The sequence below is a fragment of the Lathyrus oleraceus genome, chromosome 3, assembly GCF_024323335.1.
Source record: "Lathyrus oleraceus cultivar Zhongwan6 chromosome 3, CAAS_Psat_ZW6_1.0, whole genome shotgun sequence".
NCBI lineage: Eukaryota > Viridiplantae > Streptophyta > Magnoliopsida > Fabales > Fabaceae > Lathyrus > Lathyrus oleraceus.
In genome coordinates, this window is record NC_066581.1 from 186,046,330 (window position 1) to 186,058,845 (window position 12,516).

The 12,516-nt window shown below is 40.3% G+C and overlaps 1 pseudogene; it reads left to right on the forward strand.

Annotated features, from left to right (window-relative positions):
• Positions 1 to 5,235: 5,235 nt before the first annotated feature.
• Positions 5,236 to 6,192, forward strand: LOC127129050 (beta-galactosidase 3-like; annotated as a pseudogene).
• Positions 6,193 to 12,516: the final 6,324 nt, after the last annotated feature.

A 12,516-nucleotide genomic window follows, 5' to 3' on the forward strand; every position in this document is an offset into this window, starting at 1 on the left:
AGATCTAGAATCTTTCTCTCTTCGATTTGCCTAGCCTAGGAAGAATTAGGAAGAATTAAGAGCATATTTGGAATCCTGGTTGAAAGACGGTTCGAATGGTATAGGCCTCGTGTGATTCTGGAAATTTTTGTGGCGGCGGCGCCGCGCGTCTCGCCGGAGAAGACGACCGGAGCTGTAGCTCCGGCGTCTGAGTGTGTTTAGGGTTTGTGCCATGTGTGTGCTGCGTGGAAGCCTGCGTGGAAGTTTGATTGGAGAGGAGTTGTTTGACTGGAGCCACGCACGCCTTGACCGCTTACTGTGCATGTTGAGTGTGTTTAATGAAATGGTGCGTTTCATAGTTCAAACCTGAGTCGTTGATCATCATTGCGTGCCTGATCGTGTGACTGTGGTTATTTCTTAGTTTATTTGAATTAATGCTTTTCCCTCCATTTTCCATGCATATTTCAATTATTTTTGGTTGTTTTGATTAATTCATAAAAAATACAAAAATGATTCAAATGAGTCCCAATTTTTTTTCATGGTTTTGTATGGATGTCTAGTTTTTTATGGTGCTGAATTCATGATTTGTTGATGCCTGGATTTTTATTTTGGAATTTTTGAATTCATGTGGTGCCAAATTGATATATTGCATTCAATGTGTTGTGAAATTCTCTATGTTGAACCTTCTGATCCAATTTTTTGCATACATAACATTCATACATGATATGAATTATTGGTCACTGGTTTGGATTTTTTTCTCACATGTTATCATCATTTTTGACACATAGAGATAAATGTGACAATTTGTGTCACATTTTTGACATTGAATTGGTGCATTTTTGTTCATCTATCATTTGCATCATTCTGGATTTGATCTTTTGCATGTTGAACATTCATGTCATGAGGAACTTGTACAAAAAATCTCAAAGTCAATGCATGCTTTTATGATTTGATATGAATTTTCTAAGTTGGAAGTTCATTTTATGCATATTTTTGGTCATTGCATGGCATAGGCCAATTGAGGCATTTGATTATTGATTTGATGCTGGTCCTTTTGAGGACATTGGATGGAGTGTTTGAATGTGTGATGTGTAGAAGATTGGGTTCTGTTTTCGTCATTTGGTTAGGTTTTGAATTCATCTCTTATGACATTGTTTGTTGGTGTTTTGTTGTATTGATTGGATGTACATAAGCTAACTCTGCCACTTGTTTCAGGTGTGGATACTCATTGATGATAGTGTGGAATACAAAATGCATTGAGTTCTGACCTATGTTTGTTTTGTAGGGTTTTAAGTGATATGGTGAGCTCATGTGCTCATTTGAGTGCTAAGGCACTTAGGCATTGAATTGTGTAACTGTTAGAGGGTTTCACTGTTTGTCTGCTGGTTTTGTGACTGAAGTATTAACTGTTTAGTCTTTGTACAGGTACCTTAGTTGCTTGCTTGCTTTTGCTCTTGCTTGAGCATTGGATTGTGGTTGACACACCACTCAGGTAGTTAGCTTCTTACTTCATGTAGTCTGAAGTCCTGTCACCTTTTTGGCAGGCATTTTGCTGGCAAGTCCTCCTTCAGAGACTCTGTTTGTGTTTGTTTAAAATTATGCTCAAAGACCTCCAAGATGAGGCATGTGATATTTGATAAGACCTCCAAGAGTAGAGGCAATTGACGGATAAAAGGGATTAGTAGCCAATCCCCCATTATTCAGTGTGTCGTTCTTTATGCTCGCACTACGTGCTGATGCTTCTGAACATGTGCCCCAGATCTTTGTCCAGAGTCTATCAAGTGGAAAAGGATCCCGCTTTCTGGATCCCCACGCTTTCTGTGTCATGAGCTCACCCTGGCCAGGGTTAAGAGCATGAGGTCTCATCCTCATTACCATCTTTGATCAGCTTCACCCTAACGTTCAATGTTAGTGGTTAAGAGCTACATATTACCCCTTACAGTTTGGCTTGTTTGTCGAGGTTGATATGACCCCTCTTGACTAAAGCCCACCCATTGTTTGAGCCTCTTGTATGGATATAATGTGTGATGTTTGTTTACTTGTGAGTTAAGTTCTTGTTAGAGACCTCAACTTAGGGATGTTGATTGCATGACAACTGTTAGGCTCGAGTCTTAATCTCCCTATTAGTTTGTTGTTTCAGTGGTCTCTGGTTAGGAGAGCGTTTTACCCCATTGGAACTTTTGATGTGTGCTCTTGAACTAGGAGTTTCCATTTGAGCTTAATTTGAGGATCATTACCATGTTCATTCAAGTGGAAGATACAAGATACATTGAGGATCTCTTATGAGACTTGTTTGATTGCTTATACTTTGTGCTTGCTTATTCCAAAGGATGGGAGCTACTTGGATCATCAATATGATCTCAAGAGAGGAACTCCTAGTGTGGTTTCAATTCTTATCCCTCATCTTTTTGTTTTCCTTAGGACTTAACCTTTCCTCTTCATCTCTCCACTCTAACCCAAGCCAAAACCCTTTTTGTGCAAACATTTGACTATTGTTTTCAAACATTAGAAACCTAAGCCTTATGCTTTTGATTTTCAAACTTTCTTTTCATAATACTTATTTTGAATTGAATCTTTGAGTCAACTTTGACCACTTTTGTATATACTTCTAATTGGTAAATATAACCCATTCAAATGTGCTTTTTGTGGTTTCAATGTCCACTTTCTAATCAAAATTTTCCATAACCTTTAGCTATTAGGTTTGAGTTATCCTTGTGGTAGATATAAGACTCACCTATATCCTTAGTGATGGACAATGAGTCTTCCATGCTTATTATAGGGTTAACCCCTCACTAGCATGTTGAAGCTATCCTCACATGGTGGATTTGTGGTTTTAGGTTGAGTTTTCTCCATTCGATAACAAAAGACCTTAAGGCTTTTGGACCAATCAATCCACTCATTTGTTTTTGAGATTTTTACCCCGAACTACGAGGTTTTGATCCTAATCTTTTTGTAAGAGGGTACGTAGGCAATGGGTTTATCAATCCAAACACAAAATGTAAATAACTTGTACATTCTCTTCTCATCTCTTCAATCATGTTTGCACAAATAAAATTTTCACAAGACAACAACCTTTGCAACAAGTGTGAAAAGGGCTCCCTAGGAGTACCTAGGATGTTTTAGGTGCCTAACACCTTCCCATTGTATAACCAACCCCCTTACCCAGATCTCTGTTTCTTTTACTAGTTTTTGTTAAAACTATTAGGTTTTTGTTCGCTTTCTAACCATTCCTTTGGATAAATAGAAGTGCGGTGGCGACTCGACTTTGTATGATTTACCTTGAATTTAGTCAATATTTCTAATGGTAACGAATACCCCGCTACAGTGTGAACCCGTGCACAGGCAAACTCACACGTATACACGCATACATGCACACGCACACGCAAACTCACACGTACACATTCATGCACGCGTACATACACATGCTCGCGCAAACTCAAACGTACACACACATGCACAGGTACATGGACATGGACACGCACACGCACACACACGCACGCACATACACAAGCACGCACACATGTACACACCACACACATATACACACGCACACGCACACGGTCATACATACACACACACACACGTGTGAACCCGCGTACACACAGACTCACACGTACACACACATACACGTGTACATGCACATGCAAACTCGCACGTACACACGAATAATTGCACACGCACGCAGACTCACACGTACACACGCATACACGCGTACATGCACACATACACATACACACGCACATACACACACGCATACACACGCACTCACACACACACACACACACACACACACACACAAACTCACACGTACACACGCACACACACACACACACACACACACACACAAACTCACACGTACACACGCACACACACGCACACACACACACACGCATATGCATACACGTAAACTTACGCATACACTGGCACATGCATACGCACATGCACACACACACACACACATACACACGCACACGCATGCTCACGCGTACACTCACACGCAAACTCATATGTACATACGCGTGCATGCGTACATGCACACGCACAAGCAAACTCAAACCTACACACGCATGTACGCGTACATGCACATGTTCATGCAAGATCACACGTACACACGCATGCACGCGTACATGCACACGCACACGTACATATGCATGCACGTGTCCATGCACACGCACACGCACACACAAACACACACATGCACATGCACACACACATACACACATGCACACACACACGTACACGCACGCACACATACGAATACAGTCACGCGCATATGCACACTCACACGCTCACACACACACGCATACTCTCACAGACACACACACACGTGTGAACCCACCCACATGCAAACTCACACGTAAACACATGTGCACACGCACACATAAAATCACACGTACATACGCTTGGACGCGTACATGCACACGCACACGCAAAATCACACTTACATACGTATGCACACGTACATGAACACACACACTCACACGAACGCACATGCACGCTGTCATACCCCGATTTTGGTCCTGAATTTTTTCCATTTTTTTCATTTTTATTTGGCACTTGGCCTAAGGTTCATTTGCATACATTCATTCCCAAATCCATATTTTTGTTACACATTGGTCATTGTCTATGCCTTTTTGATCATGGTGCTTTTGGTTATAAAATGGATTTTAATTATTTGACTTTTTAATTTTCAATTTGATTTTAATTTCGAATTAAGTTTAATTCCAAATTTCAATTTAATTTTAATTGTTATTTTTACTAATGATTCAAACTCTAATTGATTTTAATTTTCAAATAAATGTTAGAATTGATATCAAAGTAATTTTAACAAATTATGAATTAATTTGATTTTAATTTGGTTTTTACTGATTTTTTATTATTATTTAAATTAGTCTTGGATTATTTCTAAAAATCCATTTTATAACCAAACACGATCCATTTTCCATCCATAGTTCATCCCAAATCAAAATAGCACATACACACATTTCATAACATTCAATAATATTTAGCTTTCAAGCATTTCCAAACTCATTTTCATACACATATTTTCATGTCTAATTACATTCAATTACCATTGCATATCCATTTCCATTTCCGAATTCATTACACAACCATCACAACATTTCCATAAGTTACAAAGTCATGTTCCAAATTACATTTCACAGTATTTTCTTACAAGTTCATAATATTACATGAATCCTACAAGTACAATCCTGAACAATCAATTACAGGGATCTAATAGAAAAACATACACATAGCTTCATAAGGCTATCAAAATGTGTGAGCAAGCTTTAGTTTCAACTGATCCGGTTGTTACCTCGTTAGGAAACTTCCAACAGGCCTATGTATACTCAACAAAATCTGGAGATTGTTCTGCTTTTCTCTCAAACTATGATTCCAAATCTTCTGCTAGAGTGATTTTCAACAATATGCACTATAATTTGCCTCCTTGGTCCGTCAACGTCCTCCCGGATTGTAGAAATGTTGTTTTTAATACGGCAAAGGTTGGAGTGCAAACATCTGAGATGCAAATGTTGCCTACAAATGCTCATATGTTCTCATGGGAGAGTTTCGATGAAGATACTTCTTCTAGTTCTACAAATACAATCACTGCTTCTGGTCTCTTAGAACAGATGAATGTAACACGAGGTATAAGTGACTACCTTTGGTATATAACTAGCGTTGATGTTGGTTCGTCCGAATCCTTTCTTCGTGGAGGCAAACTTCCTTCTCTCATTGTTCAGTCAACTGGTCATGTTGTGCATGTGTTTATCAATGATCGACTTTCTGGCTCTGTCTATGGAACAAGGGAGGACAGAATATTCAGATATATTGGCGATGTAAATCTTCGTACCGGAACAAACACTATAGCTTTGCTCAGTGTTGCTGTTGGACTTCCAAACGTGGGTGGACATTTTGAGACATGGAACACAGGAATTCTAGGTCCAGTTGTTATGCATGGACTTGATCAGGGAAAGCTGGACTTTGTCATGGCAGAAATGGACTTACCAGGTTGGGCTGAAAGGAGAGGCCTTGAATCTTACATCACCAGACGGTATCTCTTCTGTCGAGTGGATGGAGTCAGCGTTAGTTGTACAAAAATCAGCCAACTCCAACGGCAACAGAAACGCATCAACGGCAGAACCTGCGAAACCAAACTGAAGAGAACTCAATTAATATCCAACAGAAAACTCACTTCCGATAATCCAAAACAACCACGCGAGCAGAAAAAACATGTAAACAGCGACGACAACATCAAGAGCTGCAAGCCACAAACGCAGTTGCCGTAAACACGTCCTTCATGTGCAATCACCACACCAACCATAGCCTGCAAGAAAAAACCAAACATCAGTTTCACAACAAGAGATGGTGATGATAAGCAAGTTCTTAAGATTAATTCAAAGGCCGCTGTCGTATTTGTCATAGCAGCATCTACCTTTCTTGTTCTGCTGTTCTTCTTCATGACAGCATGGTTTATGTGGGTGCTCATTATACTTTTCTGCATTTCTGGTGTTCAGGGGATGCACAATTGTATTACAAGCCTCACTTTAAGGAAATGGCCATGGATTAGTCCTGCATCCATTAGTACCTGTCATAGCACAACCAAGCTTAGTCATTACAAACAAGTTTTCAAACCTACAAAAGTTGAATTATTTGAAGATGATGAAATTCTGGTATTGGAGTTTTCCGAAGAAATACCTATTGGATTGGGTGTATTGAATATTCAGTTTGAAGGAATATTGAATGATGGAATGAAAGGTTTTTACAGAAGCAAATATGAGCATAATGGTGAGAAGAGGAATATGGCTGTTACACAGTTTGAACCAGCGGATGCCAGACGATGCTTTCCTTGTTGGGATGAACCTGCTTGCAAGGCCACTTTCAAGATTACATTGGATGTGCTTTCCGACCCTGTTGCTCTTTCCAACATACCAGTTGCTGAAGAAAAATTAATGACAATCTCAAAACTGTTTCGTATCAAGAATCACCAATCATGTCAACATATTTGGTTGCTGTCGTTGTTGGTTTGTTTGATAACGTGGAAAATCATACTCCCGGCGGGGTCAAAGTCCGAGTGTATTGTCAAGTCGGCAAGGCAAACCAAGGGAAATTTGCACTTGATGTTGCTGTGGAAACTTTGGGACTATACAAGGATTACTTCGATACTCCTTACACCTTGCCAAAATTGGATGTAATTGCAATTTCTGATTTTTTTTGCTGCCGGAGCCGTGGAGAATTATGGTTTGGTTACATGCCGGAGGACTGTTCCAGCACCGAAAAGAGGTGAGATAGTAAGACAGGATTCGATATGCATTGAGGGCTAAGTCGGATCCACTTGGTAGGTTGGTGGCTCTTGAGATGGGAAAATTCTGGCTGAAGGAATTGGTGAGGTTCAGGAAATTATTGATATGTGTGGTTATTCTGTGGGGCTGAGCCGACAACTGAATGGATCAATTATCCCATTAGAACTTCCAGAGCATAGATGTTTGAGGTATGGAACCCATTAGGGATCGTTGGTGTAATCACTGCTTTCAACTTTCCATGTGCTGTACTAGGATGGAATGCTTACATTGCACTAGTCGGCGGTAACATGGTTGTCTGGAAGGGTGCGCCAACTACTCCATTGATAATTACAAAGCTGATTGTTGAAGTTTCTGAGAGGAACAATTTACCCGGAGCAATCTTTACCGATGATGCCGATATCACATTGGTTGTGCGCTCTATTTTCTTCGCAGCCGTCGGTACTGTTGGTTAGCGTTGTACAACCTGCCATGACTCTGCCGGAAGAGCAACCGTGACAGTAACCTCACACCACATACATGTGACGCATCATGCCGTCAATATCCTGCAACAACAAATCCAAGCAAGGCCAGGGCGCATTAAAACCAAGCATGAGAATTATAAAACTAAAATCATTCACAACAAAGCATTGAACCTAATTGCAAAAAAGGGTTAAGCATCGTCCATAAACTAAGTCACTTACAATATTGTATAATAGCAAACACAGTACCAATAACACAATCAACCCGTGTTCATAATTGGAGCTTTGCAAATAACCGAAGTTGCCCATGAATCGTTGCTAATTTTCACTGCAGTAAAAAATACGGGTAATTAGCAAAGCTGTAGAATTTCAGAAATACCCAAAATAGAGTTAAGACAAAAGCGAAGAAGAAAGCTTGAGTTCAGAGGACCGTTTTCGGTTTTAGCATTAAACAGGCCGATCCAAACTGAGCACATGAAAGAGGATTTTGCAGGTTGCTCCTTTGAACACCAAATACACCATTGAAACCCTAATTCATGAGAGATAAATAGGGAGAAAAAGGGAATCAGTAGGAGGACGAAAAAAGGGAGAAAAAGAGGCGAAAAAAACTCCACCAAGAACCTTAATCCGGAAATCAAAACGAAACCGATTGAGGGGGGAAGTGAAAAGGGTCGATCGTTATCTGAGTTGTCGTCGCCGTCGAAGGTCCGAAGGTGAGCTCCCTGTTTTATTTCAGCCATGATCTTTCGTATGTGAGAGAGGGTTTTGGTGAGAGGAACGTGGGGTTGAGAGTTTGAGTGAGAGCGATCGTGAGATTGAGAGTTTGAGTGAGAGCGATCGTGAGATTGAGAGAGATGAGTGAGAGGTGATGAGCGGTTTGAGGGAGCGATGAGAGAGATTTCGTTTGAGAGAGTTTTGAGGTAGAGAGGTTCTGGGTTTGGGATTTGGGAAGAAGACGTTGGTCTGTTTCTTTGTTTCCATTTTCTTTTTCTTTTTTTTAATTTATTTTTAAATAAAGATAAGCATTGAAACCATAAAAAATTTATGTTTTTTAAACTTCCTAAGTTTTCATTTTTAACTTCCTAAGTTTAATAAATATTTTCTCATTTTCAATTCATATGCCATTGAGAAACCCAACAGCCAGGCGGCTGGGTTTTTTGTTGGTAAACTAACAGATCTTCATTATTGTTATTTTAGTCCCTTTTTATTTTTATTCTAATATAGGCTGGTTTATATGTTTAAGCTGTTATTTAAATGACAACTAAGGATAAATGGCCTAGTGGAGAGAGGGTAGTTTCATAATCTTAAGTGGAGAGGGTTCAATACTCATATGTAGCATTTTATTTTCCTTTAGCATTTTATTTCTTTTAACATTTTTTATGTTTATGTTTTATTATACTCATGGTTTCATTATTATTTAATAACACAAATCTGTTTTTTTATTAATTTCATCATTCATTCAAAACCATTTTAAAACTATTAAAATCATATTTCTCGATTCAATGTCGAGCCCATTTTCATACCCTTGTAAGTCGATTGCTTTTAAGCATCGCCATCAACCTCACATAGCTTACTCTTGGGCTTTCTTACAATGAGCCGGTTCTCTTGCACTTACACTCATGCATTACATTATTTGTTGTTTGGGCCCGATTTAATTATTTCATGATTTTGAATCGCCATTTGACAAAATGTATCCCACTCCCCCGATGTGTAATAATCTTGTACTATTTCATTTTTGTATTTGTTTGACTATTTAGTTAGATACTAATACAAGAATAAAATCAACCATTTCCAAAAAAAAAAAACAAAAATATGACTCGATTCAACGTCGAGTATTTTCTCAATAAACAAATCAATCCATTTCTTCTCCCCATTCTATTCCATTTCTTTCAAAAAACTTCATCAAATGCTTGATCCAACGTCAAGCCATTTCTCATAATAAAAACTCAAAAAATATTAATTCATAGTTAAGACCTTTTCAATAAAGATGGAAGTGGAACATGGTGTATACCGCGCACTCCTGAGACTAGGATTCGAGATGTATATCTCGCCAATCCTAGCTCTCGCCATCATCCAAATTTATCCGCTCTGTTTTCTTTCAAACACTCATTCAAATTTCTCTTAAACGTCCATCAATACTTGATCTAGGGTCAAGTCATTTTCACGACAGAAACCAAAATACCTAATTCTTACATAACACTTTCCCAATAAAGGTGGAAATGGAACATGGTGTATACCATGCACTCCTGAGGTTAAGATTCGAGACGTATGCCTCGCCAATCCTAACTCTCGCCATCGTCTAAAATTGTCAATGTGGTTTCGTCAGACCCTTTCTCAATCAAATTTAAGCTACCTAAATCTTATTTAACACTTTTTCAATAAAGGTGGAAATGGAACATGGTGTATACCATGCATTCCTGAGGTTAAGATTCGAGACGTATGCCTCGCCAATCTTAACTCTCGCCATCGTCTAAAATTGTCAACACGGTTTCTTCAAACCCTTTCTCAATCAAATTCCAAAATACTTAATTCCTATCTTAACCTTTTTCAATAAAGATGGAAATGGAACATGGTGTATACCATGCACTCCTGAGGCTAGGATTCGAGATGTATATCTCGCTCATCCAAGTTCTCGCCATCACTCAAAATACATCCAACCAATCAAACCCTTTTCTCGCCGTCGTGCGATTAATCAAAAACCTTTTTCATAAACGAAAGATATATTGTCTTAAGTGATACAAAACAATGTTTCGGCCACGATTGTTGAGTAGAGATAAATGACGCTTTTCCGAATGTAGATTTATAAATCCGTTCGATGTGTGGTATGCGTTCACTCCTCATCTGTTTTGGGTAAAACAATGTTTTCGTCGATTAATACAATATAGCTTTCGCTAAAATCGACCAACAAACAAACATTTTTCTACCCAGAACTACGTAAGCCTTGATTTCTCTTTTGAGATACGTAGGAGCAGGATTTGTAAATCTTGTCAGGCCCATTAATAAAAAACTTGGGTTTAGTCATTCGTCAAAAATCCAAAAACATTTTCCTCTCTTTTACTCTTTCTTTCCCACCTAATAACTTGAAAAGCCTAACATTTCAAACTAACACTAACGCACACAACTAACCTAATGGTTCCCGTTGAGTACAACGGACGTGAGGGGTGCTAATACCTTCCCCTTGCGTAATCGACTCCCGAACCCTGATATTGGTTGCGATGACCGTATCTTATCCTTTCTTTTGTCTTGGGTTTTATCGATATTTCCCCTTTCCTTTTTAGGAATAAATAAAGTTCGGTGGCGACTCTGTTCAGTCCATCATTGCGAGCGTCCGATCGCGCTTCGCTTTGAAGTCGTATCCCCATTTTTCGAGGTGCGACACACGCGTACATGCACACACACACACACTCACACGAATGCACATGCACGCGTACTTGCACACGCATACACAAACACACACGTACACACGCATGCACACATACATACACATGCAAACTCACACGTACACACACATGCACGCGTACATGCACACGCACACACACAAACACAAATACATGCACACACAAGTACATGCATACACACATACACGCGCACACACACTCACACACACACACACACACACACATAAACACACATGCGCCTGCTCGTACACGCGCACGCACGCGCAAATGATAACGCACATGCATACACACACACACGCACATGCATACACACATACGCACATGCACACGGACACACACACACACACACACGCATACACTGATGCACACGCACACAGGCACACGAATATGCGCATGTAGAGACACACACACACACACATGAACCCGCGTACGCGCATATTTACATGTACACACGCATGCACGCATACATTCACACGCACACGCAAAATCACATTACACACGCACACGCAAACTCATACATACACACGCATGCACGCGTAGATGCACACACACACACACACACACACTCACACACACGGACATGCATACACACAGACACACAAACACACACACATAAGTGAACCAGCGCACACGGAAACACACACGTATACACACATGCATGTGTACATGCACATGCACACGCAAAATCACACGTACATGCATACGCACACGCCAACTCACACGTACACTCGCATGCACGCGTACATGCACACGCACATACACACACACACATACACTCGCACATACACATACACACACGCATACGCCAAAGCATACACACACACACGTGTGAACCCGCACACACGCTAACTCACACCTACACACGCATGCACGCGTACATGCACACGCACACGCACACACGCATACACACACATACGTACAAACACACACATACACATACACACATACACGTGTGAACTCGTGCACACGCAAACTCACACGTACACACGCATGCACACGTACATGCACGCACACACACAAACTCACATGTACACACGCATGCACGCGTACATGCGCACATACACACACGTAAACTCACACAAACACACACACACATGTACATGCACACACACACACGCATACACACAATCACACGCGCATGCTTACGCTCACACTCACACCCACGTGAACCCAAGCACACACAAACTCATACGTACACACACATGCACGCGTACATGCAAATGCATACACAAACTCACACCTACACACGCATGCACACGTACACGCAAGATGACACGTACACACGCAAGATGACACGTACACACGCATGCACGTGTACATGTACACACACACACACACACATACAAAAACTCATACGTACATATGCATACACGCGTA